Genomic DNA, 26,114 nt, shown 5'->3' on the forward strand with positions numbered 1-26,114 from the left:
CTTCATGGAAATGCAGGGTGTTTCAGCGAACACTTTCAAAAATTTGTAAAGGCTGCCTGTGGCAGATATCACAATTCTAGTTTATGAGCTGGTTTAAATTGTTAACATAACGTCGTTTCATGCACTGGAGTACACAACTAACTGGAACGCCACTGCATTTCTCCGCGAAGTTCGGGAATTTATATCTGGAAACTGGCGTCACCTTAAACATTCGTTCCAAGAGGCGAAGTCCACTGCTAGAATTTTAAAATGCAATATGGGTAATACGATCATTAGCTGAAACCTAATTAGTGAATTCTTGTTAATTAGTTAATTTTGGATTTCAATTTCTTGTGCAAAAAGTGTCGGCCGCTTCGAGTAGACCTGCTCAAAAACTAGAATTGAGTTATCTGTCAGAGGCAACGTTTACAAAAGTTTGAAGATGTTCGCTGAGACACCTTGTATAAAACAACATGTGCCATTTTATTTCAAGCCATGAAGAGCGATTTCGTTAAAAAAAAACTGCGTTAGCCCAAATAAACTGTGGGGCAAATATACCATTAATAATTTGTTCGCTGAACTCTCAATAATTGAAAATCTTGCTACAGCTCATGAAATACAATAATAAAGGCATTGCTTCACGTTGTGCCCTATATATTACATTTCACACTATGTATCATGGTTCAAATTTTCTTATATGACATGTTGGACATTGCAGAGAGGAGCAGCCAAATTCCCGTAATGCATGCTGCGAGATGCCCTCTTGGTAGCATCGCTTCGTAATGCAATTATAAGCTATACTTACAATACTTCGCTCGTCGTCTCGATGTCTGCGTTCAGTTCCTCCAACGTATTGATCTTGCAAACTGCATCGACGATTTCCCTCAGGGGCAACCCTCTGTAGTAAAAGGCCTGCGATTTCAGAGTCAGTTTGCGCAGCACGCAGTCTTCTTTGCCGAGGTATCTGGCGAACAGCGCGTTGGAAGCTTCGTCGCGGTAGCCGAACACGCATTGTGAGACACCGAGTTCAGTGATGCTCTTGTTTTCAGCGAGCTCCCGTGTCAGCCAACATGCGTGATTACCGTTCATTTCAACCTCTGACACGTCGAGTGTTGTCAGATGATCCATGCCCAATCCGAGTGACCTTCCAGGCATGGGCACGTCGATTCCCCATTCCTCCTCGATCTCGCTGACATTGAAGGCGGCATTTCCACGCTGAGGGATCGGATTGAGCGTTTCGAGCAAGATAGGGTCGTCGAGAGGTGATAATATACGTCCTCGGCAGATGGTAATGCTTTTCAAAAAGCGATTGCGATTGATTGCTGAACGCATCGAAGCGCGACCCATCAAAAAAGGCCTGAATTTTATCGCTGTGATGCAGCGATGCTCGGCGAGTAGACGCTCGGCGAGATCCAGCGCCCTCGCTTCGCGCGAGACATGCTCCAGGCCGTGTTCAGTGAACCCGCAAGCGTATGTCTCGTCACACTCGATCAGCACGGCACCTCTGCTCTTTCCTCGCCCATCTTCCGCAAGCTCTAGGCAAGCACCTAGGAGGACCTTGTTCAACTCACGACGGTGCTTCATTAAGCTGCAGCTGGCACCATCCTTCTTGGTGCACGGGATGTTCAGCGCACTCCAGTCGGTGGTGACTTTGTCGGGTGCACGTTTGGTGACCACAGCTTGCGAGTATTCAGACATTCTTCACAGGCCGCTTGATTGGCCAAACGCTGTGCTGCCCACTTAAAGCAATCCTTTAGTCGTCAATCGTAGAACCTGCGCGTAGAAGAAGAGAAAACAAAAAGGTGCACGAAAGATTTAGCGAGTAAACAGTTGCTTCACGGTGAAAGATGACGAGCGCGTTTACCTCAAGGGATGTTAGCTTTGTTGTATAGCATGTTTTGACCACAAAGAGAAAGATTATCGCCAATCATGGGCCATGTATATAAAAGGCAAGAAACGCTGCGAGGATGTACCGCTTTTTTTTTCTTTGTTTGTTATCGTTAAGCATCGACTGGCCAGGAAATTTCACACGGCCCATGAGCCGTGTGAAAGGATTAAGGAAAAGGATTAAGGAGTGGAGACTATTTACAATGCATGTTTACTAAGGATAAAGCAGCACTGGCCCGTTCAGCCGACAGCTAGAGAGCCGGAGAGCGGTCGTCGTCTTCGTCAGGGCGCCCGCGTGCATCGTCCATAAGAAACATTCAATACCCTATTGCAAAAACCAGCGGCACTGGGACCCAGTGCGCCGGATTATGGGCCCATTGCAGCGCGCTGGACGCTGGGGCGCTGGGAAGGCGCTGGGAGGGTGCGGCGTACTGGGAGGCACCTGCTACTCGTGCGAAGAACAGCTCTAGCGTGTTAAATATGCGGTGCCTGGACACCTTATATATTTTCTTGAATACAGAAAGCAAGGAAGAGCGCTTTAGTGCAACAAAAAAAAAGAAAAAAACGTGAAAAATAAAATTGCTCCGACAAGGATTCGAACGACCGACCGGCAGATCCCAAGCCCGTCACTTTACCACTACGGCACGCCAGCACACGAAAATTTGGGGATAATTTGCTATGTCAAAGCCGAGAAGCAGTTTGTTTCGCAGAGCTACGTCTCGTACAGACATGGTTGATGCGCTATCGCCCAGCAACTAAAACTGATGCCTGTACCAGAAATAAAAAGTGGCTTTCCGTATTCAGCAGTATGCTTCGAAGTGCCACAACATCTATTTTCAATTGCGATTGCTATTTTAACTACCCGCGCCGAGATCGCTCCCCACCGAAACTTAGGCCTAGCGTATCCGCCGAGTCCATCCTCTGGGAGTGTCTAGGCACAGGAATCAAGAAATCTAACAAGGATAAATCACTCTCTATGTCAGCTTTCGCATCGATGTTCTTAAATAAACATTTTTTTCATGTCTACAGTGCCAGCATAAGAAGCGATGACCGCAGATGTGACGCGTCATAAACACAGGTATGTGTGCTATCGCCGAAGGCCCCCAGCACTAGCCCGCGCTTCTCTGACGAAGATCTATGACTAGTCAGGCGTCTTGACTGAAAGGCATCACTGTACTAAGGAAACGATGCATATCCTTTGCGTGAAGAACCAGAAAAGCTATCGAAATCGGCAGTAAGAGGCCATACACCATCCCGGGTCGGTGGTTCATTTAGGACTTTTTTTAGACGTTAAAACAGCAGTCGCAAGTGAAAATCGATGGTGTGGCACTTCCAAGCACACTGCTGAATACGGACAGCAACTTTTTCTTTCTGGTACAGGCGTGAGTTTTAGTTGCTGGGCGATAGCGCATCAACCATGTCTGTGCGAGACGTCACTCTGCGAAACAAACTGCTTCTCGGCTTTGAAATGGCAAATTATCCCTGAATTTCCGTGTGCTAGCGTGGCGTAGTCACTCTGCCTCTGGACACGGACGCGTTCAGACGCAAGATGTCGAGCTCTGCAAGAGCGGTTTCAGCGGCCGCGTCTGGCCGTGGTAACAGGTCTTCTGTCGCCCCATCGGGCTATCGGTATCTACTACCGACTTTGCCATCAGGCGAAACTATGAATGAGTGTCTGTTCTTACATTGTGACGTTGCCGGGAGACCATACCGCCTCGAAGACTTCCGTGACCCACTGCAAGAACTCGGTGTATTGAAAGACGTGACCGGTATTGGGCGCTTCCAAATGACGCATGTGTGGCTCATCAAGCTACGAACTCCAGAGGTGAAGGAAGCGCTGGTTAGAGCGGGAGGCCTGGAGGTAAAAGGGCGCTTTTGCGCCGTCATTGACCCAGTGCAACAAGACATCACACTCAAAGTACACTGGGTTCCATTCCATGTTACCGGGGAAGCAGTGAAGAAGGCTTTCGACCACTATGGCGAAGTGAAAGAAGTAAGACAAGAAGATTGGAAGGTGAGGGGCTTCGAGCAAGCTGAGTCTACCACGCGTATTGTGCGGATGACGCTCCGAGAGAACACCGGACGCTCTGCCCCATTTGTTCAAGATCTTTGGTGGCTCTGTGCTGGTTGTCGTTCCCGGGAGAGCTCCGATTTGCCTGCGGTGTCGACGCAAAGGACACATTAGAAGAGACTGCAGAGTGCCAAGGTGTTCTGAGTGCCGAGAATTCGGCCATGAAGCACATGATTGCGTACGTACGTATGCAAGAGTTACTGGCAGCACGCAACCCGACGACGAAGGTCTGGAATTGATGGAAGAAGAGGTAACGGAGAAACTGACAGCGTCCTCGGAAACGCCGGTTCAACAGGTGGCAAGTGTCGCAAAAAAGGTGGCAACGCCATCCGCGTCGACACAGGACGCCACAGCAGGAAGAAAGCAGAAAGAAGAAGGAATGAAGAAGAGAAGACACCGCGTGCGCCCGCAGAAACGGAGCCCGGGTGTGACGCGTTTAACGTGGAGATGGACGCGGAGCCAGAGACGCCATATGATACGCCGGATGAGTTGGCCACTGAGGAGCCAGCCGTTCCTTCCAAGAGGCACCGAAGCGATGCTCCAGAAGAGGAGACGCCGGCTGACAGTGTTCAGCGCCTGGAGCCGCATTGGATGGTGGTCCGGTCGACCCGGGCCAAGAAAGGGAAGTCCGCCCCAGCGCAACGGTCAGCGTCGGTCACCCGAGAAGGGCAGGCGACGCAGTGACCAACGCGACTGGTGTCGCGGGTGCCCGTGGAAGCTGTCGTGCCGACAGGGACGCTCAGTTTGTGAGCGTTGCTATATGCTGGGCGCCTTAATGTTGTTTTGCTCTTGCTCTCTGAAATGGCTATGTCGTTAGCTCCATTGCGCGTGGGAACCCTCAACGTTAGAGGTTTTAGGGCGAGACGGCGGCAGCGTCAGCTCCGACACGTAATGTTGGAAGAAGATTTAGATATATTGGCGATTCAAGAGACTAAAATAGAGAGTGAGAGTCAGATTGATAGTATGGTTGCACAGTTTAGTGACCGCTAAACTTTATGCGTTTGTCATGCTGTTGGCACAGCGGCCGGTTGCTGTATGTTTATTAAGAAAGGTTTGGGTATAGTTGAGGAAACAGTTCTAAGTTGTAAGAGTGGTCGATTCGTGCTGTGCAATTTTGTATACTGCAACATAATATACCGAATATTATGTGTGTATGCACCAACGAAAGTGAATGACCGGCTAAGTTTCTTTCAAGAAATATCGCATTATCTGAATACAGGCAGATGTTTGATAGTGTTAGGAGATTTCAATTGCGTTTTGAGCTCGGACGATCGTTCGAGTGATGGATACTGGGCTGATAAGAGCGTTGTCTTTCTGAGGGGGGCCATTGGTAGAGCTCTGTTGGAAGACATTGCACATTACGCGAAAGGAGGCAATAATCGGCATTATACTCATTTTCAAGGCAATAGCCATGCAAGGTTAGACAGAGCTTATCTTTCGCAAGAAATCGCCACAATGTGCGATGACTACAAGCTGCTGAACATAACATTTAGCGACCATTGTTTAGTAGCCTTCACGATAGGGAAAAAGATTACCGTAAAACCTGGAATGAAATGGGAAACATGGAAATTAAACGCGAAACTCTTAAAGGACGACCAATTTCTAGAAAGTGTACGCACAGAAATTGCCAAAGCAAATAATGACTGTGAAAAAGGATGGGGTGAGCGATGGGAGCGATTTAAAGAAGTCGTAAAAATGAATGCCATAGAGCGAGCAGTAGAAATACGTTTTAAAGAGCGCCAAGAGGAAAATAACCTTTAAAAAATGCTTCAGGAATTTGTGGATGCCGAAACTGCAGCGCCAGGCACCTTTATGGAAGAAATGAGGGAAACAAAGAATAAAATTGAGGCTATCGACACGGAAAAATACCGCGGCGCACTTATTCGCGCACGAATGGGAAAGATCTTGGCTGATGGAATGCCAACAAAGCGTGCATTGGGAACTGAGAAAAAGTATGCGATGAGAAACGAAATAGTTGAGATTGAATACAAAGGGAAAATATCTAGAGACGCCGAAGAAATTAATTATGCGTTTACGGAATATTACAGGGAGCTCTTCAAGTGTAGAATACCGAGCAAGGCTGGGTATGAAAGCCATTTTCTAACCACTCTACCTAGGTTAGACGCCGAAGAAACGGATAGATTATCCGAAGATATCACAGCAAAGGAGATCGAAACGGCCATTGAAGACCTTAACCCTGGAAAATCGCCAGGACCTGATGGCCTAACAGCAGTATTTTACAAAACCTTTTGCTCGAAGATAGCCATCTTATTAGAGCGTGTTTTTATGGAGGCGTATCAAAAAGGTCGTTTGCCACCATCCTTTAAAAGGGCGCATAAAGTCTTGATACCAAAAAGCGATGACGCAAATAAACTTAACAAAGTAACAGGCTACAGGCCAATTACGGTGACAAACGTAGATTATAAAGTTTTAATGAAGATATTTGCGCGGAGACTACAAGGGGTTATTGGTGCTTTAGTAGGACCGCGTCAGACCTGCGAGATAAGAGGGAGGTCTATATTCACTAATAATAATATTCTTGAAACTTGTGATGCAGATTTTAGGAAAGTCGCTATGTTACAAATTGATCTAGAAAAGGCGTTTGACAGAGTATGTCACAATCTCCTGTTTACAATTCTTGGCTATGTCGGTGTTGGATCACGGATAACAGAGGGAGTTAAAATGGCATACAGTAATTGTACAACTAACCTCATTGTCAACCATAAGCTAACTGAAAGGATTGAAGTGCGTTCCTCTGTTCGTCAGGGGTGCCCCCTGTCACCTCTTTTGTTCGCAGTATATCTAGAGGCTCTCTGTAAAAGAATTATTGATAGTCCGGATGTGCGAGGATTCAGCCTAGAAGGATGTGAGGTACGTTTATTAGCTTACGCTGATGATGTTGTTGTTTTCTGTGACGATAAGGAGAGTGTTCGAGCTACCATGACAATTATGCGTGAGTTTTGTGACATGACGGACAGCAATATAAACCTGAATAAGTGTGTCGGCTTGTGGCACGGCCGGTGGCAAACAACGCCACGTGGTTTTGAAGGTATGCAGTGGAAGCTCACGCCTGGGATTTATCTTGGTGTACCGTTAGGCACACATCGAGACACTAAAGACTTATGGAATGGCAAAGTGCAGAAATTAAAAGCACAAACTGATAAGTGGGCTGGACGTGACCTCTTATATTTGCACGTGCGGCTATCTGCAGAATCTTCTTGGTGAGCAAGCTGTGGTATCTCATGCAAGTCCTGAGTTGTTCCAGATCCAACCTCAAGAAATTCTATAGAGTATTTGCTGCTTTTGTGTGGCAGTCTGAATATGAAAGAACAAGCAGGAACAACTTGTTTCGCGAGTTGGGTCAGGGGTGCTTGTCATTACCAAATTTATACTTAAAGCAACTGATTTCTAGATTTTTGCTCCTACGAGACACGACAAATCCTTTCTTACGAACAGTTATTCAAGTCCGATTGAGCAATGCCTTACCTAACTTTGTTGTCTCGATGAGGGAGGGTGGGTGTTACGCAACGAGTAAATTTTTACGTGAGGTGGTCGTAGCATTTAGATTTTTACACCACCACTTTTCCATAGAATATTTGGCTGCAGTCAGTCGTAAGCGGATGAGCTCGGATTTAATATATATTATGTTCCCAGAACCATTATATCGATTAATGTACCGCGAAGGCCAAGGTAAAGATGTCCTAAAACGTGTGAAGCGAATGATTGCACCAGGGGGAGTGAAAACATTCTTTTTTAAACTACATACTAATACCTTGCCTGTAAAAACATGGCTAGAAGAAAGAGGGGACTATTTACCATGTGGGACTAACTGTTTGATTTGCAAGAAACCAGAAACTATAAAACACGTTTTTCTGGACTGTTGGAGTGCGGTCTTCTTTTGGGATATTATGCAAAGAACTATTAAAAAAAGAATTGCCGTTAACAGCTCATGGTATCCGTTACCTATCCACAGAGCAAGACAGTATACCTTATGACATGTTCTTTCTTCTCGGCCTTCACAGTATCTGGAGAAACCGCATGACTGTAAGGATTAATTGCGATATAAATGTGAGAACAGTAAACTCATATTTTGCTGAGAATATCAGTAAAGTGCGGGAAGTTTTTCAGAAGTTAGCGTATGACGATGATCTGTTGTCAATGATGGATACCCTTGCCAAAATGAAAGAAGTTTTGTAATCTAAACCGCAAGCTTCAAGCGCAGCGGTGGGAAAGTGAATATTATCAAATGGTGGGAGCAGTATGTATTGATGTATTTGTTGATTGTCTGGAAATAAAGAAAAAAAAAGCTAGCGTGACGTAGTGGTAAAGTGACGGGCTTGGGATCTGTAGGTCGGTCGTTCGAATCCTTGTCGTAGCAATTTTATTTTTTACGTTTTTTTCTTTTTTTATTGCACTAAAGCGCTCTTCCTTGCTTTCTGTATTCAACAAAATATATACAGTGTCCAGGCACCGCATATTTAACGCGCTAGAGCTGTTTTTCGCGCGAGTAGCCAGTGCCTCCCAGTACGCCGCGCTTCCCCAGCGCCTTCCCAGCGACTTCCCAGCGCCCCAGCGTCCAGCGCGCTGTACTTGGCCCATAATCCGGCGCACTGGGTCCCAGTGGCGCTGGTTTTTGCAATAGGGTATGCATGCGTAATTATCCCCGGTGGCAGAAGCACCATTCCGGTGTGTCTAAACGTTGGTGATATCAGGAGAGTAATATGGTTTGAGGCGTGCGGCATGCACAACGTCAGTGGAATTCGAGGCAGATGAGGCACTGGTACTGACTGGGGCGATTTGGTCCGTAACTGGAGTCACGGCAAGCAGCACTCGATATGGGCCTGTGTACAGAGACAGGAGTTTTTCTGACAGGCCAACATGACGAGTCGGGTACCACAGGAGTACCAGAGATCCAGGCGAAAAGTTGACGTCTCTGTGCTGGCGATCGGACAAACGCCGTTGCTCTTTTTGCGAGGTCAGGAGGCGAGCGCGGGCAATTTCGCGTGCTTGGGCTGCCCTCGTGATGGCGTCAAGTGCATACTCGGTGGTCTCTGCTGCGGCGGATGGAAGGGATGCGTGCAGTGCCAATGTGGGTTCTCGACCAAACAACATAAAAAACAGGGAATAACCGGCAGTGTCGTGACGCGAATAATTATATGCAAGAGTGACATAGGGTGGGGCAAGGTCCCAATCGGTATAGTCGGATGAGACATACTTTGCAAGCATGTCTGCTAGGATACGATTCAGCCGCTCCGTGAGACCATTAGTCTTGGGATGGTAAGACACAGTTAGCTTTTGCTTGGTTGAGCAGAAGTGCAGGATGTCGGCGATGAGTTTAGGAAGTAAATGTCCGACTACGTTGAAGTGGAGCGCCATGCTTCTACGTCGCGTAAAAGAAAATCGGTGACATCTGAGGCGCAGCTCGTTGGAAGAGCTCTGGTGATGGCGTAGCGCGTGGCGTAATCTATCGTCACGGTGACCCACTTGTTGCCAGACGTGGATAGAGGGAAAGGGCCAAGTAATTTCAAGCGAACGCGAAAGAACGGCTCCGAAGGAATGCCGAGCGATTGAAGGCACCCGGCAGGGAGCGTCGACGGTGTTCTTCGGCGCTGGCATTTCTCACACGCCGCAACATATTTCCGGACGGAGCGGCGAGCCCTGGCAAAAAGAAGCGTCGGTGAATCCCTTCGTATAGGTGCGGGAGACACCAAGATGACCTGCCATTGGTAAATTGTGAAGTTCTTGGAAAACAGCTGACAGGAGGCGGTTAGGAATGATGAGGACTAGGGCAGGGCCGTCGGGGCGTATACTGTGGCGGTATAATGCGCCATCCCGTAGAACAAACAGGTGAAGGGACGAATCAGATGACGAAGATTCCAAGCTATGAATGATGGCGCGCAAGGTGGCATCACAGCGATGCTCGTTGGCAACGTGTTGCAGTTGAGAAACGGAGAAAACGGAAGTGTCGGCATCGGGGTCAGGCTCGGGGAGTGGTTCGTCCAATGGATGACGCGATAAACAGTCTGTGTCTTGGTGTAATCGGTCCGACTTGTACACTACTGCATAGGAATGTTCCTGCAGTGGCAGAGCCCAGCAACCAAGCCGGCCGGTAAGATCCTTGAGTGAGGAAAGCCAGCAGAGCCCGTGGTGGTCCGTGATTACAGAGAAGTGCGTGTCATACAAGTACGGGCTGAATTTGCAAACCACGCAGATGAGAGCCAGACATTCCCGATCTGTATTCGAATAGTTGCGCTCCGCTGCTGTAAGGAGGCTGCTAGCGTAGGCGATAACACGATCTTTACTCTGTTGGCAATGGGTTAAGACTGCTCCGATACCGTGACCACTGGCATCGGTACGCACCTCTGTAGGAGGGGACAGGTCGAAGTGCGCCAGTGTAGGTGGCGTGTTGAGAATGTTGGTGAGCTGGGCAAACGCGGCAGTTTGAGTGGGGCCCCACGTAAACGGCACGTCCTTCTTCAGAAGATCAGTAAGCGGTCGGGCAATCCCTACAAAGTCTTTACCGAAGCGTCGGAAGTAGGAGCGGAGTCCTACAAAATTTCGGACGTCTTTGACAGACTGATGTACAGAAAAAGACGTGAGAGCACGAAGTTTCTCTGGGTCTTGTTGAATACCGGAAGCGTCGACGAGATGTCACAGCACTGTAATCTGCCGACGACCGAAGTAATACGTCGATGAATTTAGTTGCAGCCCAGCCTCGCGGAAGACTTGAAGAACAGCTGATGAGCGCTCAAGGTGTGTCTAAAATGTAGGTGAAAATACGAGAACGTCGCCATAGGTAGCAGAGGCATGTTGACCATTTGAACCTTTAAAGCAAAGAGTCCATCATGCGTTCGAACGTTGCTGGGGGGTTGCATAGACCGAATGGCATAACTTTCAATTGATATAGGCCATCAAGGGTAACGAATGTGGTGTTCTCTTGGTTCTTTTCATCCGCCGAAATTTACCGCTAACCAGAGGGAAGATCTATTGATGAAAAATATTTGGCACCATGGAGGCAATCGAGGGCGTCGTCAATGCCAGGTAAGGGGTATACACGTCTTTCTTGGTAATGCGGTTTACATCACGACAATCTACGCAGAAACGCCATGTGCCATCTTTCTTTTTATCAAGTACCACGGGCAACGCAAAAAGGCTCGAGGAAGGTTCAAGAATACCTTTGGCAACCATCTTATTCACTTCATCTTGAATAACCTTACGCTCTGAAGCAGAAACTCGATATTGCCGGTGATGAATAGGACTGCCATTACCAGAATGTATGTGATGCTTAGCAATTGAGGTCTGGCCCAATTGGCAATTTTTGAGGGCGAAGATGTGGCAGCAAATAAAAAGGTGACACAGCTGCTGCTTGTTCAGGCAGTAATCACGTGACGAAATGTTGCGTCAGGGTAAATAGCATCCTGTGGACATGAAGAATCTGAGCAGACGTCTACTGAAAACGTCATGACGTGGTGATCTCCTATAGCACGCAGCACCTGCCGTGGTTGTTCAGTGGCTACGGTGTTAGGCTGCTGAGCACAAGGTCGCGGGATCGAGTCCCGGCCATGGCGGCCGCATTTCCATGGGGGCGAAATGCGAAAACGCCCGTGTACTTAGATTTAGGTGCACGTTAAAGAACCCTAGGTGGTCGAAATTTACGGAGTCATCCACTACAGTGCGCCTCATAATCAGAAAGTGGTTTTGGCACGTAAAACCCCATAATTTAATATTTTTATGGCACGCAGCGTTTCCTAAAGGAAGTTCTACCTTGGGGTAGAACTTCCTTTGCTAGCCAAAACTGACGACGGGGAGGCATGCCCGGTTATCGGCGACTGTGACGACGGAGTGGCGCACAGTGATCTTCCGCATCAAAAGGACATCAGGAACAGGTGTTGTGACGTAATCGCCATCGGGCACAGAAAAAGATGATAGCAAATCGAGGAAAGTCAAGGCTTTAGGCGGCAGGTGGTCGAAGGTGGTCGTACTAAAGTTGTTCGGCAGTTCGGCACGAGTGTGCGCGAGTAGAGGAAGTTCGTGGCAAACGGTACCGGCAGAACAGTCGGTGAAAGCGGAATGCGCCGTAAGAAAGTGGAGTCCCAGGATGGTGACAATTGGTCAGCACTGCAATATGAACAGGAACGTGGCGGTCGGCAATACTGATATGGAAAGTACACATTCCAGTGACGTCAACAGTGATAACAGTGCTCAACCGTGCTCGAGTAGTAGGAGGCGTGAGAACCTTCCTCAGTCGACGATGGAGGTTAAAACTCATTATGGACACCTGGGCTCCAGTATTATTAACGCAGCGGACGATGTTACGAAAGACGTATGTGAGGAAGAATGTGTGTTACCCCACCAAAGCCAAGGCGAATGCCCTGACGTTTGAAGTACGCCAAGCCGCTCATGACAGTTGAAAAATTGTGGCAGTTTCGCCCGGCAGGCGAAGCACCGATTGCGATAGCAAATTATTGGATAGCTGTACGAAGTAAGGATAGTAGTTTAAGCAACTGTATAAACTATAAAGATTCTCTTACTAACGATGTTAACAATGACAGAATATGTAAGCGTGACTGAACGAGGACGTAGAAAGAAGCAGACACCCAGAGACAGCGCTCTCTTAGTGTTTCGGCTGCCTTCTACGTTGTTGTTCAGTCGCGCTAGCACATTCTATCATGGATTGAAACCAACAAGCCCCCCAACCTGTTTTAACCAAATTAACAAGCACGGTGTCACGCGCGCACAGGTAAACATGAACACATCTCGCTCGATTAGCGCGGAAAGTCGCTGTCAAAATGCTGGAGTGGGGAATCGCGACAGCAGCAAGCGAATTGATCTTCGTGCATCAGGCGCTTCAGCACAAACAAAACGTCGAAAGCTCAGCGCATACCAATCTACCGTTAATACGCACACACTGCAAACATCGCAGATCGCTTTGAAGATGAGGCGCACAGGGGCGCACACTTTCGCCACGTCGCAGATCGCGTTCAATACACACGGGCGCCGGCAATGCGTCCCTACGGCGTCCGCCAAAGGCGTCCTTATACGGCGTCCGCGATTCGTGTGGCCAACGCCGTAGGAGACGCCGCGGTTGTCTCCACTCTGTACGGAGCGGCGCGTGAGGAGGACATCGGGGCACCCTAGCAGCCGCCGGAGAACAGCTACCCCTCCCTCGCCTGACACCCGTGCCCCGCGCGCGTCAGGAGAGGGCACGCTTCCGGCTCGCGTTCCTCGCTGGCGCACGCGCACGGCGATGGTTTTATCACCCTTCGACTTGATACGGAACTTCATGGCGACGACAGAAATGCGCCTGGAGTGTCCACACAAATGCTATCGCAATGGAACGCCTAGAAGACCGCAACCGCGAAAAGACGTTGGCCTTTGTGCACCCATTCTCACTTCCTTACCCACAGTGCCCTCGACAGCCTCAGGTTGGCGTGGCCTCGCCAGTGCTATCTCCCTTCGGCGAGCAACACGCTTCGTATACTTGTCCTTCCTTCCTCACTGAGGCAATCGCCGGCGATGTCTGTGCGTGCGTGGGCCTTTCCCTCTGCTGCGACAGTGACTGATGGAAAACCTTAAAGGTCAATCCTGTCGATTTCTCGGTGTCCATCTCTGTTCATAAAAGTTTGAAAATACGCTCGCTTTTGCACTCTGATTATCGACCGGTGCCAAACAATATGGCTGCAAGACATTTAGGTTTACTTAAAATAAATTTTGAAGACTGGTTGCGAGTTCTAGCCACCGTCTCTTTCTGACGTCAAGGACTACGCCGCCTCTGTCGCTGAAATCACGTTGTCTGTCAATAACGTCCGGACATGTCATCAGCAATCAGCTGGGCTTCTTTGGCGTCAGCGTCACGTGTATTGCGTGTATGCCACGTGTTTACGCTGTACCATGTGTGTTTACACCGTGGAAGTGTATGATCTGACGTGATCGACTCATCGTGACGTTACACGATGCAGGCACCCGTTCCAGTATTACGTTTATGGGTTACTTAAATTGTTGTTCGATTTCTATGCAAATTGAACCACCCCAGCGGCTTTCAATACCATTTGAAAATAGTCTTGTCTGGTTTAAAAACACACCGGAGTTGCCCTTTGTGTGGCTGCATGTAGTCCGACGTAGCGTCAGCGCGCGCACACTTTACGTCAGGTTGTCGAGAACAACCTGCGCCCATAGTGCGACCGATGGTACGACGCACTGTTGCCGCCAATGTAACCGAACGCGCCCGACACGACGTTCGCGCGATCAGTGGCACGAGCACGTCTCTGTGACCACGTGATGAGCACAACCAGTGCTCATCACGTTGGGGAAGCGGACCAATCACGGATGCCAGCGCCAGTGCCGTTATATGGTTATCTATATTCACTGCAGTGGCTCAGCCCCATCGAAAGCCTCTCTACTTTAGCGTACTCCTCACTTTTTGACAGCCAATTAGATAAGAAAAACCGCTCAATGTAGGCAATGTTATTCGTTTTGAACGTTTGATTGGGCTCTTCAGACAATGCTGCAGGTCACCGCCCCAAGCTTGTGCTGTTGGTTACGTAACTTTGACGTCAGGAGAGTGGCATAAAAGCAGATAGCAATAGTTTTGCGTCATACGGTCCAAGATTGCCAACATGTCTAAGCAAGCACGAGCTCATGTATCGGCCTCGAAATTATGTTGACACCTGTTTGACGGGAGCTAACTAAACTCTGATGAGTGTTTATACGTGTTACTTACATTTTATGTTATTTTGGTTTAACTATGAAACGCTCAAAAAGACTTCAGCGCAATTAATTTGGTAGTAGGAATTTTTATTCTTGGCGGAAATCGCTATATCAAGTCACAGGATAAAATTAGAGGATGCGTTGTCCTGAAATTCCTTACCAGCGCATTTCGTGTCCGGTATATTGGGACACTGCAAACAAAATTTAAAGAAAACGTACTTAGGTGAATATTAAAGCGAAGACTACTTTGCGAAGGCTATTGCCACGGCTTTTCGCGTTTGTTCTAGGTTTCTCTTCTCATATATGAATGATCTTGGCTCCACGAAACGAGCACTTAAGATGATGAATATTCACTGACCGACTAATTAAAATGCGTGTGAGCTTCTTTTCCGTACTTGTACAATAAAGCATGCACGGCGAATCACTGTACTTATAATGTCGTCCTATGCGTGCTTCTAAATGACGCAGACATGTTCGATGCAATTATTGCTTATAATTTTTACTGGCAGTTGTGATTCTCCTAACATTTAAATATGTTGCCTTCCCGATTGTTCGCTTACTCTGTATATGCCAATAAATGCTGCGCCATAAGCACTAGTTCAGCGTAATAAATCAATAAATCTCGACATAACATCACCCGATGCAGTCTCGTTTTGTTGGGGTTTATAAAGCACACAAACCTAGTGGAATAACGTGTCATATTTATCAGCATCACTGATTTTCTTGCGATATGCGAAAAGACCGCGCTACTTAGATTTAGGCACGTCTTTAAGAACCGCAGGTGGACGAAATTATTCCCAAGTCCCCCATTACGCCTTGCCTCATAATCAGATCGTGGTTTTGGCACGTAAAACCCCGTAATTTAAATTGATTTCATTTTCTTGAAAGTATGTTACGTTGGCTAAACATTTCAAAGGTCATTAGGCAGGTGTCCATTATCGAGCCCTCCTCCAGAACTGGTGTATTTCACATTCACACACGGACTGAAAAATTCTATATTCATTTTTTCTTCTATACGTTAAAATTGTGCCGAAATATTCAACGTCGAGAAAAACTAAACGCATGCGGTACTTCATTCGTAAAAGTAGTTTTTTGTTTTTGCTCATTGACTAGCTCCGCTGAAATCTCTTGATCACTTCTTGATGTTGCTGGCCGAAAGATGTGTATTCGGAAATGCTGTCGCGGTTAAATTGCATAAACATTGTCATGCGACACAAGAATAACCCTTGCAGTATTACGGGTGTTAAAAAAAAGGAAATAAACGACTGTTCTTTTTCATCTAAGCATGGCGCTGCAGAATTTGAGTCCAGTTCAATACCGACAGCCTTAGTTCACTGCTTGAAGGGACCGATAACACGGTTAACTTGAGTCTTCAACATTTTCACCCCTGCTGATTCTGTGGCTGCCTTGCACGCCTCGTTGAAGGCGGCGGGGGGGGGGGGAGGGGTAGTGTGGGGGGGTTGACCTCACGGCAGGGGTGCGGGAAGCAAGGTAGGTGACGTCAGCCACGTTTCGACATAGCAGGTACACAGTTGCGCTCTGGACACCGTAATTAGGCGTGACTCCCCTCCCTCCCCCTGCAGAAGCATTGCAGGGACTGCCGCGCTTGCCTCCGTGTTCACATGTGACAGCAACGACTGACCAGGGAGGAGGAAGGGAAAGGGTACAACCGAATCAGTCCGACACAGTCAAACCGACGCAGTCAAGAAAGGGGTGAATAACCTTACACTTCTGGCGCTCATGCCAGTTCACCTAACGTGACACGATGGCACGAACTTGCGCCGCCAAAAAGCTTTGCCAATGAGCAATGCTTCCTTCAGGTCTGTTCTGTAGAGTGAGTGAATGAATGGCATGCCCTGTGTTCTGTGCCCAGAGAATTCAGGTTGAACATTGCATAACGTTCCATCGTAACAGTCAACAAAGGCGACTTAGTCCGTTGCAAAGTCGGCTGTATTAAGCTACATAGGAAATAACAAGAACGACTATGCACAGCGTCTGTGACTCGGGACTTTCCGGGTGCATCTGCGGGTGCCGTCGCAAAGGCCAAGGCAAAACACGCTAGAGTGCGCCAGCCTGCAATACGACCCCAGTGGGTTCCCATATCCAGGCGCAATGTGACCGTAACTTCGTACATGCGCGATAACGTTACTTACGAGAGGGTCAGCTTTCCCCTTGTACAAGCCAATGCAATGACCATCGACAAATCATCGGCTGCGCACGAATGGGATAAGAGGCACCCTCTGCGGATCGTGTGCGTCGCACTATTGCGTGCCACCGCTATTGAAGGCTTCTACCTTATAAATTGAAAGAATGACTTTACACTTAAGCATCGCAGTGGTACCATGGATCGAACGCTGCGTGACGGGATGGTTTTTTCTGAATAAGCGGTAATTAACCACATGATCACACAGTCGATAAGCTCCAACGGTCGGCAAGAACCGGATAAGTCTCAATCGTGTCCTTCAATGTTCAGTCTACATGCCCCATACATTTAAGCGAATTGCGCAATGCCGAAAGCAGACATCATCGCCTTGTCGGAAACATGCAGTACCGACCCGAAACCGACTTCCAACGAGTGTGCTACTGGAAGCGACAGTCTTACAGGTGCGCTGGAGTGGCCACTTCCAAGAACAAAATGGCCACCCGTCCGTCCAAAGGGACGGGAATGTTGCCCTGACCACCGGATTGCGAAGCCAGGTGCGGAATTGTTGACGGTGATGTTGACGCCTGCGATCTGCATCTCAAGTGCGGGGACGTCGACGTTACACTGGCAGCTGGTAACATCGCCCTCTCAGCGACGCAAAACGAAATCAAAGGCGTCCGTTCGCTTTAACTTCACTCAATATGCACCCCGGGGCGTTGAACCCTTATTGTGAAAGCACCAGCATAAATACGCGCCACCGGTGTTCATCGCGATTTCACTGTTCATTTGAGGGAACGCGAAAAGCGCTGGCTGCCAAAGTTTATGCAAGAGGTATTTTGTGCGCGCTTCGGGAGCTGCGACTACAACGCACTATCACCAACTTATAGAGGCATTTCCTTGTAAAATTAAATGTAGCAGTTTTCTCTTGTGAAATAATTATGCCTCTGCTTCGAAAGATATAAATATTAGCGTTAGACAAGCTTGTGGATTTTAATGAACGGCCTCAATGAGTACTTGACTCAGATGCCCATATGCACAAGTCGCCTCCTAACAGTGAATCATTCAAGGTAGCAGGCAAGAGATTCCAGTTCGTGCTAGACTCTCAGCGTCTGCAACTTGTGCGCTGACGCAGGTTCTTGGTTATTACCATAGGTAGACGGCTATCATAGGCACTATCACAATACTAAGGCACGTAAGCGTAAAGTCTAGGCTCAACAACTTCGGATGACAGCTTGACTTTTACTCCCAACATAGTTAAATATAAAGAAAAGAACGGTAGACAACGAAAATTTTATGCATATCCCACGCTGTGTGGGAATAGATGTAAGCGAAGCATTCTGTCCTGGATGCTTTGATTGACTATAATTAGCGCCGATGTTGATGGCGAAAGCCTAATTTCGGCAGCGTTTAGTTTAACACGAGACTTATGAGTTGGTATTAAACGTTACCTTGCGTGCACCACTGCTGTTTGTCTGTGTAGTGCACAGAACACACTGGTAGAGGGGTTTGCTTGAGGCGTTGTTGTGCGCCACATTTCATATCCTCTGAGTGGGTTAAGCATAGGCATTGCCTCGCATGGCACATCCCATTGTGGCAGAAGTATTAAACTTGAATTGGTTAATGGGGCTTTTCGTGCCAAAACCAGAAGTATGAGGCACGCCGTACAAGCAGACTGCGGGTTAATTTTGACAGGGTAATGTCCTTTAAAGGGCCCCTGAAGCGGTTCACACAAATTTTGTAGACGCGTAGAGTACAGCTTAAGTAGAACATTCGCACCACAATTTAAGTGAAGCGTTACGTATTAATGGAGCTACAAGCGATTACAAGGTACCCTGCTCCCTAGCCATGCTGTTCCTCCTCAGCTCGCTCGCCGAGCCATCGTTGCTAAGCTCCGCCTTCACTGGTTCTGCATCATAATGCGACGTCACATCGTCCACTCCCGGTTGTTGTGGAACCCCCCCCCCCCCCCCCGCCCGCGCGAAACCTCTCCGCTGGCCGCTTGGCCGTCCACACCAAGCGAGAGCTATTGAAGCAGCGTTCGTTGCGAGCATTCTGTCACAGCGCCGAACGTGTCTGGTATTCCGTTAAGCACACTCTAGCGCAACGTTTCGACAAAAGGGTGGAAGCATCAACTCAAGATGATGAAGGAACTGATGAACCGTAGACGTACGTCAGCTGCCTGATTGGTCTCCACGGTCCAGCCACCCGTGGGCACAGAGCTTAACCAGCCAAAGAGCTGATATTGCTCTAACCAAGTGTAAAATATTTTAAACATTTACAAAAAAAACGTATAAAGAATTACACTCGTGCGAAAAATTTACACCAGCAGCAAAGAATACATTTTGTTACTGCTACTGTGTCTGGTTGAGCTCTATGCAACCAGGTGGCTGCACCGCGCAGACCATTCACATTTGCGCGTCTATTCATCCATTGAAACGACATGCAAGGGGACACGGCCAGGCCCTGCCCCCTTCGCGGTTGCGTTCACCCTAATACCGGACTCGCGAAACGCGATTGCGTTAGTAATCTTCCGGTGTAAAGTGACGGCCGCAATCGCGCAAATCCAGGCGCGGATCCGATAGCGGCAGTACAATGCACTGCAGTCAGTCCACTCGTCTACTGGCTTACAGAGGGACACGATGTCGCAGCTTGACATATTGCCAGCCGCTACGTTTGCGGTCCACAAAGCAACAAAGTCGAATCATAGCGCTCGCGAAAACACAGACCGACACTGACGGCGCAGTTCTCGTCAAAGATAGACCAGGTTATAACAGAAGCAGACGACACTTGCTGGGTGCAGGAAGTGCTTAAGTGTACTTAAAAATTTTTCTTGTGCATTCCCTCTATGTTTCTTTGTTTTTATAAGAACAAACAACTAACATTCCAACTAATACGAACATCATTTGGTTCCCATAACGTTGAAAAAATTATCAATCACACGCCCTGGTCAGCCAATGGGATAGCTCGATCCCCTGACGTCATTGGGGAGATTTGCATAATATAGGTAGGGGAAGCTTAAAATTCCTCCGCATCAGTGTGCTGCAATCGGCAGTGATGTGCATTTTAAAATCTTATAATAAATCACACGCTTTACGCGGAGCACTGATATGCCTGAAATAATGATCTGAAGGACCTACTCTAACGACTGAATACGTTTGTACAAAATTGTCAAAATCGTTTCAGGGTCCCTTTAACTTGTCACGAAATCTATGTGCATGTGTGTTTTCTATTTCGTACCCGTCGAAATGCGGCTGCCGCGGCTGAGATCAAATCCACGACCTCTAGGAATGCAATAGCAGCAAAGCTACCCCGGCGGGCACAGAAATGTTCATTTAACTGCCGACTGCTTCGCTAGTGTTGCCTGGATGTTGCATTGCGCTTAATTAATGCGCCTCTGCTGCTGCGTGCCCTGCGTAGTTTGTCCGCTTGAGATATTTGTAAGGTGTTTATTTTTCAGAAATGGCAGCAACATGCTGTGCCGTAGCTTGAACCAAAGCTTATCCAGCTCGTATAGTAATAGGCTTGCTTGCCTTCCATCCGGACCTCCCACTTCCCTTGTATGTGAACTGCCTTTTGTCCTTCCTCCAATCTACAGTTTTATCGACGTCCCCTCTGGACTCGCACCTTAGTAGAAAAGGAAGCGCTGCAGCTTCTGAGGGGAGTCACGCATAATTACAGCTATCAAGAGGTGGGGTGAAACTAGTTTTTAGCTTCGCGTTTCTACGCCGACTCGCTTCTGTCATGTATGCACACCCAGTGACCCACCCCCACCTCCCACGACGCGGTGTGCTTCGCTGTAAAACACTGCTGGCAATGCCGCGCGCTCCTATTCTCGGGGCGTGCGGCTTTCTCGCATACCTTTATAGCAAATATGGCCGACTGTGTTGCAAAAGTCTTTCGCGGCTTCCATCTTTCCCCGTGAAAGTTCATGCACGAAGGCGGCCGCCCCATCGTCGTTGCAATGTCGCGAGTGATTGTTCCTGCAATTGCCTTTGCTGAGTTCCAGGAGCAGTTCGTAAGAGCGCCACTGCAAAATGAAATATTGCAATCATAATGGCGTGACAAAGCTGATAGAGAGACTACAAAGGGGTCTATAACATCGGCATGCAGGCGCAGACACTGTGCATCGCACCCATCATTTACAGCGAGGACTTGTTGCGCCACTGTTGGGCGCAAATTATGGTAGCGCAGAACAGCTGCATTTGCAGGTCCTGACATAGTAACCTGCATTCGTAAAGAACTTTCTCAAGCACCTCATGTGAGACGTAAGTTATCGGCACATACAGTGATAAACAAATTCCCGCATAGCTACAGACGATATGCCTTCAATCTGTACTATCAGCAGCGAGCGCATGCCTTCATAGCAGCGCCTAGCGTTCAGCAGTATCGTAAACTAATAGCAGGCACAAGGAAAGTGTTGAAATTTGCATATATTTATATACATTTTTGCTTATCGTGTCGTCCCCACAATTATCCGTTTTTTCAAGAAATGACATACCTCCGTGTGATTATTTTTGATATCAATGTGTAGAGGGACGCTGACATGTATAATAAAGTATTTCTGAACGCGCCCACTGTAACTGGTGCCCAATGCAACTGAATTGTTTTTATATGTATGACAGCAAATATAGGGAGAGAATATGCCCCCTTCCTATAGCAGTTCTACAGCAACGTAAATAAACACAACTATAATCCAAGTTTATCACTTGGAGGTATGCTGAAATATTTCAGCGTTATCGAAGCATTGTCCCTGTCTCATCATCTATTAGGACAAAATCGCCGCAATGAAAATACCTTTTTCAAACGCTTAGGCGACAACTGCACCTGCCCCTGGCTGTAGTGACCTTGTCAAGATAGTGTTAATGTTATTTTACATGCGCCTCACTGACATCAACCACTGATGACAAAAAGCGACCGCTTCGCAATTACGGACCCGTGTTTTCAGTGTTCGTCATTTAAATGTCGTGCATGCGCACTCAAGATCTGACATGCAGCGCTAGCTTACCTCACTGCGTTAAGGAGCGATGACGTTCGTCCAACTCTCGGCCATTTGGGTTCGGCGACGAAATGTCTCTCTCAACAACCAAAGACGAAGCAAAGGCCATGTACACGAGCTCTCATTACCAATTCAAACCGCTTACTTTGATGACTGGCTTCGTCATTTTCCAAACATTCATCCACGCTTGTTGCGCGAGCGCTCACAAAAACGTTGTAAAATGTAATTACGACTTAAAATTTGTTGCCGTAATATAATGCATCGACAAGACACGAGATATTGACTCACCTTATACGAGTGCTGGGATGCTTCGAGTTGTGGTCCCGCACGGCTGCACGTGGCGTCGGTCCTGATAGGCGATGCGACCGCTCAAAAAATATCCACGCACTTCACTCCAGGCAAGCAAAAGCGAAATGGCAGAGAGCAACTCTTCCTTTGGTCTCGTGCTCTCAGGCTAGCCTGCTCCTACTGAGTCGACCGCGATTGTGGACGAGCGAGACTAAATTGCTTGCCGAATAGAGAGGCACCACTAGTGGACGCTTTCAACAAGAAATTCTCAACGAAAGCAAAATGGCCAGCCCAAATTTGAACGCTGAACAAATAGCAAATATAGTCACTAGAGTGGAGGAAGAAATTGGCAAGTCGCCATGTAAGGGGTGGGAATATGGTGAGCTTCTAAGTGTAGTAACGACAGAAATACGGAAAGAGAAACAACACGTTCATTGGAAAGGAAAAAAAAGAAACCGAAAAGCTGGTGGAACAAGGAGATACGAGAAGCGATCGCCGAAAGACAGAAAGCATCTCGAGAGCACAGGCAGGCAAAGAAGGCGCAGTTGCCACAGGATGAAGTAACCGGTAAATGGGAAATATACCGGGAGAAAAAGTCTATGGTTCAAATACTGGTGCAAGCAAAATTAAAAGGTGAAAGTGAAAGTTGGTTGTCAGAAATACGTGAGAAAAAGAAGGCCGCACCTAGAATATTTTGGAATCACATAAAATTATTAGGCAGGAAATCAACAACAATACAACAACATATCCTAGACGAAGATGAAAACAGACTGGAAGGAGAAGCAGCAATAAATTACATCCAAAAAGTAACAGCCGAATCTTTCCAAGGCAAGGACGAGGTTGTATTTGAAGAGAAAAAGAGCATGAATGAGACCCAAGGGGGAAAGGAGCTAGTGCTTACAAATTTAAACTGGAAGAAAGCGGAAGAGAAAATTCCTAAGCGCACAGCCACAGGGCTAGACGAGGTTCCCGTTAGGCTGATAAATGAACTGGGACCAAAAAGTAAGGAAGCTCTCGTGAAAGCAGTTGAAAAAACTTTAAAAGATAGACGAATACCAGACAGTTGGCGACAAAGTAGAATGAATTTAATTTATAAAGGTAAGGGGGAGAAAGACAGAATTCACTCGTATAGACCGTTGACCATTACATCGGTAATATACAGGCTAGCAATGCAGGCAATCAAATTAAAGCTTCAAGCATGGGCAGAAAATAATGACATTTTGGGAGATCTTCAGAATGGCTTTAGAATAGGTAGGCGTTTGGATGATAACTTGTTTGTTCTTACTCAGTGTATTGAAATATCAAAAGCAGAAAGCAGACCGTTGTATGTGGCCTTTTTGGACATTACAGGAGCATACGACAACGTAGACCGCAGCATTTTGTGGGATATTCTGGAAGGGGAAGGCTTAGGTAACGATTGTATACAGCTTTTGAGAGAGATTTACCTAGAAAATACTGTTTGCGTTGAATGGGAAGGGATGAGGAGCGCGGAGAAAGTTCATATCAACAAGGGACTGAGGCAGGGGTGCCCTTTATCCCCGCTGCTGTTTATGATGTACATGGTGAGGATGGAGAGGGCGCTAGAAGGAAGTAATATCGGGTTTAATCTCTCATACAAACAGGCAGGTACAGTAATACAGCAGCAACTCCCAGGTTTATTTTATGCAGACGACATTGTGTTGCTCGCAAACAACCAAAGTGATTTGCAACGTCTGGCTAATATTTGTGGACAGGAAGGCAACAATTTAGGTTTGAAATTTAGTGTTAGAAAATCAGGTGTTATTGTATTCAATGAAAACAGTGAACAGACAGTGGAGATACAGGGCCAAGAAATACCTCGGGTAACAGAATATAAATACCTTGGTATATGGATAAACGAAGGCAACGGATATATGGAAACACAGGAAAAAACCATAACAGTCAAGGGGAAGAGAAATGCAGCCATAATGAAGCACAGAGCGCTATGGGGATACAATAGGTACGAGGTCCTCCGAGGTATGTGGAAAGGGGTAATGGTTCCAGGACTTACTTTTGCAAATGCGGTTGTTTGCTTTAAAGCAGGGGTACAATCAGGACTCGACGGGAACCAAAGGTCAGTGGGTCGCCTCGCATTGGGCGCTCACGGGAAGACTACAAATGAAGCTGTGCAAGGGGATATGGGCTGGACTAGTTTTGAAGTGAGGGAAGCTCGCAGTAAAATTGAGTATGAAGAACGGCTGAGGAATATGGAGGAAAGTAAATGGGCTGGGAGAGTGTTCAGGTATCTGTACAGGCAAAACATTGATTCACAGTGGAGGAAAAGAACTAGGAAGCTTACCAGCAAGTATGCGGCCTGTGGGGTGGGCAACACAGCAACAAAGAAGGTCAAGCGGAAAGGCAGAGAGGCTGAATTAATCTCATGGGTGGCGGCAATGGAAAAGAAACCTGCCATGAGTAACTACTTAAGGGGAAAAAACGAAATTAGGAAAGAAACCATTTATGATAACTCAAAGGGAAGCTCATTACTTTTCGAAGCGAGATCGGGATGCCTTAGAACACGCACGTATAAAGCGAGATATAAGAAGGAAGAAGAAGCATGTGCTTGCTGCGGTAAAGCTAGGGAAACGACCGAGCATATTTTATTAGAATGTGAAGACATCTATCCAGCGGTCGATTTAGGCACCACTGGCCTCCTTGAAGCCCTTGGGTTCAGCGGGAGCAGTGGTAAAGCAAACAGGTCCGCAATAGACATCAGTAAGAGGCGATTGGAGGAATGGTGGAGGAAAAGTAGGGAAACGACAAAAGACGGAGACGTACAAAAGCACAGTTCGCAATAGGGTATCAGAAAATTTGGACGTGGTAGTTCATAGTGTGTTTTTTTTCTCATGGGTTAACCTAGGTAGGATATTAGGCAGCATAGTAGCAAGAGCTTGGTGGCGCAAGCCACCGCCCCGTTCCAAAGGGGACGCTCATAACATCCATCCATCCATCCATCTCGTGATCCCTTACAAATATATGTAGTGATTCGAAAGGAGGAGGAAATGAAGCTCCACTCTTCCCTCCCCGTTCTTCTGAAGTGGTTGCCCTTGGTGCAGGCAAAGTTCCACGAAACTGCCGAACCCTTCCGAACTGAATAGTGCAAGGCCACCGACCTCCACAAAGAATCAATTGGCAGCATTCAGAATTCCAGAGATCTTCTGACCCTTGCCGTGGGGGCCGGTTTTTTGCACTTTGGGCTTCTACTTCCACGAAAGAGCAAAAAGACGTTGTTGGCGTCAGCACCGCACCTGGCCCTTCCTGTCCACGATGGCAAGCCCAAAGGAATATTAGGCGGAACCGGCCCATTGTGAAAGAGAGAGTCGCCCCAAGCCGACCCGTGTCGCAATCCGCCTTTTTTATTTTCCTGCGCTGCCGCATGCCGCATGCCGCTGAAAACTTTTTGGAAGGATCCCGGGGCTTTCGCCGATTGATTTGTGTACCTGTGTCCACTTTGAGTGCGCGTCGCTTGTGCGTTTCCGGGATCGCGAATCATTGTTCATGGCTTCTTCGGGACCGCATGTATTTCCTCGAAACCACGTAGCGCTCACCGACTGCTGGGTGCATAGAGTTTCTCACTATAGCACCTAGAGGCAAATCTGGCGCCACCGTCTATGGGAGTTTGCTAAGGTGCCCTGTGTCGTCATGGGATGGACGGTGTACGTGTCGGCGAGTCTTGTTTTGGCTGGTGTTGTAAGAGGCTTCGCCTAAAACGTAGATTTCGCTACACAAATAATGCATTCTTAATGTGAGATCTTCATATAATGTTTCCATTAACGTATATTACATCTTCCAGTGACGTTTACTCACCTACAATTCATAATCAAGCGAAGAAAAGAAAGAACAGATGATGAATGCTTCAAACGCGAGCGCGAATCTTGTCGTCTCTCTTCCAACTTTAGAGGCCCGCTGATGCTTTTTACATTGCATATAATTGTACATGCAATAACAAGATTTCATTGTTAAATAAAACATGTTTTTGTGTAACAATTAAGATATAAGAGATTTTTGCATGCTCTTTTAGTAAA

This window comes from Dermacentor albipictus, unplaced genomic scaffold, assembly GCF_038994185.2.
Source record: "Dermacentor albipictus isolate Rhodes 1998 colony unplaced genomic scaffold, USDA_Dalb.pri_finalv2 scaffold_39, whole genome shotgun sequence".
Taxonomy (NCBI): Eukaryota; Metazoa; Arthropoda; class Arachnida; order Ixodida; family Ixodidae; genus Dermacentor; species Dermacentor albipictus.